Below are 3070 nucleotides of genomic sequence, written 5' to 3' on the forward strand. Positions count from 1 at the left end.
TCCACCACGTCATGTTTCCTCTTCTTCAAAATCACTTTCACTCTTCTCGGCCTCAGCTGGTTCACCTCGCCAGCACCACCAACCTTCTCGGCTTTCGACGATGAGCCTTCCTTATCCAAGTTTTTACTCTTCACCCGAGCCCTAAGGGTCGCTGCGGAAACCCCAGGATATTTTCCACCTGCCAACAACAAAATAAAACAGTTAACACAATTATCCCATTTCATTCAATCTACAACGATCATACAGCTCACCAAAATACTCTATCACTGCTTGCCTATTCTCGTCCCATTGGATCATATCAAACACCAAAATCAATTCCTTCTGATCAATAACTTCAACTAAATACTCAATAATACACTCATTCCTTGCATTAATAGTCTCTGGCCCCAGAATACTCTGCGGCTCCGAGCACCCCCAAATCGATAACCTTTCCCCAAAATGATCGTCCATATAAAATGAGAAGTCCCCCTCAATACTCCTTACTTTCACATACATCTCCTTAAAATTATTAAAAGACGATTTATAAAGTTTGAACACAGCAAACCTTGGTGAACTATTCAAGTTCACCTACAAATCTTTCCAAACACCTTTTGCCTAGAACAGTGAGAAAAACAACTCCACTGTAGGTCCCTCCTCTAGAAAATCCATCAAAATCTCAAAAGCACAAAGGAAAGCCCACCCATTAGGATGTAATTGAGATGGTGTGCAGTTTAACTGCTTAAGCACCTGACACTGAAATCACTAAAAGGAAGTTTCATCCTCAGTTCTTCCAAAACGCAACTATACATATAAAAGTATTGGAAACCATCCCCCCTGTGAAAAATACGATCACTATCACAGCATGGAAGCAACTCCAGTCGAACTCCAGAACCAACCCTCACAACCCTACCCTTATCTATCTCCTTCACATAACCTTCATCCAAAAATAAAGATGCATGTTTTTTCACATCCTCATTCACCCAATCATACGACCAGTCAATTTTCTCCTTTTTCTCCCTTTTCTCCTTCTCAAAACCCATTAGCAAAGAAAAAAGAAAACACACAGAAAGACAGAGAAGAAAGGATTGCAGAAAGCTACAGAAAAAATAGGACAGTACCTCTCTTGCTCATTTTCCCTTCGAATGATTTTGATAAGTTTAAAACCCTTGTGCGAAATAGCAAACCTTTTGCTTTCCAAGTCTTAATTGAAAATCTAAAAACCGTTTTCCAATACCCATGCACGTCATTATTAAGCATTCAGTTAACTTTCTCTCACCTACCACTTAATTACTGTTTAATAAAGCAGCTTGAACTGGGGGCTCCAATGGCAATCAAAACTCGTCGAGCTACAACCTCACTCAATAGCCGACTTATAACTCATTAAAAGCTCAAGTTGCTTCATTAAACACATTCTCAGGCTAAGCTTCGGGGCTATGATCCGGCCATTACAAATCCGACGTAATAACTCGGCATTATGCGTCATAACTCGGTAAGCTAACATTATAGCTCGGCATTACACATTACAACCAAGATCAACGCACTACATCCTAAAGTAAAAACGTCCGATCAGATATCATCTCCCATTACACCCTTAATTACTACTCTTCAATTCAGACAATAAAGTAAGAATGTAACCGACCTATGCACTCTCACCTATAAAAGGTATGATCTTCTATCCTAAAGACACATTGAATTCTCAATACTAACTTAAGCTTCAGAGTGCCTTTGCAGGTATACTCCCCCCCTTTGTTTCTTGTTCACACTCTGAACGATTGGACATCTCCCCAAGGGTAAAGCTCGGATTTTCTCAAGGCTCAAAGATCGGCACCGAAGATAACAACTCGACGCTGATTCTCAGAAGCTGAGCTCCCCTTCAGGTATCCACACAAGAACAGATGCAATTAGGAGGGAGATAGATTTCTGGGATTTTTGTAACTTGAGCCTTTAATAGACATCCATACAAAGAACTAACAATTTCAGCTATATATAAAACTAATATTGGACACTAGTAAAAAAAAATTGTTACACTAATAGTTGAAGAATTAAAATTCACAAACCAAAGTGTAAAAGAGAAAAAAGAACTCCCAAGCTAAGCGTCTACTATTATTGTTCATACCCTGGCCCAATGCTAAGGCCCAGGACCCAATGAAAGGCCCAATCCAAAGGACTGACCCTCACTCTGCACCGACCTTTTCCCTAAAGAAGTCGGTTCTTATCACGACTTTCTCTAAAGAAGTCGGGGACGAAGATCAGCTAGTAGATAACACTCATTCAAATGAGTAACTACCCCTAAAATCTCTCAACCCACTTCCAGGAGCCATATCCCAACTTCCCTAAGATAAAGGGACGGTTATTCCCCATTTAAAGGTGGAACTACTCCAACGGTGGTTATTGGTTCACCACCATAAATACCCTGGAACCCCTCAGGTATTACTAAGTCCCAATACTCTCTAGCCCTGCTTACACCCTTGCTGACTTAGGCATCGGAGTGTCTTTGCAGGTACCACCCCCATCCATTCATATACACAAATCGGAAGGAGCCTCCAGCGTGCGAACCTGCTCGGAGACTACCATCCTCTGACGATTGGGCCAACCAACAGGTCCAGCCTACTAATCTCCGGTTACTCATCGTAATATTGGCGCCGTTGCCGAGGATCCGAGAGATCAACCAATAATGGCAGATAATTCACCAGAAGATGGTACGGCGGCCATTCAGAACAAGAGAATCTGGATACCGGAAATAATGACGCAGATATGACCCTCCACCAAGGAGCGAACAACCAGCACTGAGAAGGCACCTCAGGGTTAAAAAATCCGAAGGTGAACTCCTCGGAGGGACGCGAGTCAGGAAAGGAAGGGCCACCCCATGTGACCGAGCTAATGGGATTGGTCCACGGTCACCAAGGTCATTTAGAACGGCTGGAACAGGAATTAGAGTGACAACGAGAGGCGGAGAGGAATCTAAGGGATGAGATAGAGTGACGAAAAGAATTAGAGGAAAAACTCTTAAAACTAGAATCCTCTCTTAGAAGTTGGAACTCCCGTGGCGACCGAGAAGAGTCACCCTTAGGAGGAGAGGACCCATTCAGTG

The sequence above is a fragment of the Arachis hypogaea genome, chromosome 11, assembly GCF_003086295.3.
Source record: "Arachis hypogaea cultivar Tifrunner chromosome 11, arahy.Tifrunner.gnm2.J5K5, whole genome shotgun sequence".
Classification (NCBI taxonomy): domain Eukaryota; kingdom Viridiplantae; phylum Streptophyta; class Magnoliopsida; order Fabales; family Fabaceae; genus Arachis; species Arachis hypogaea.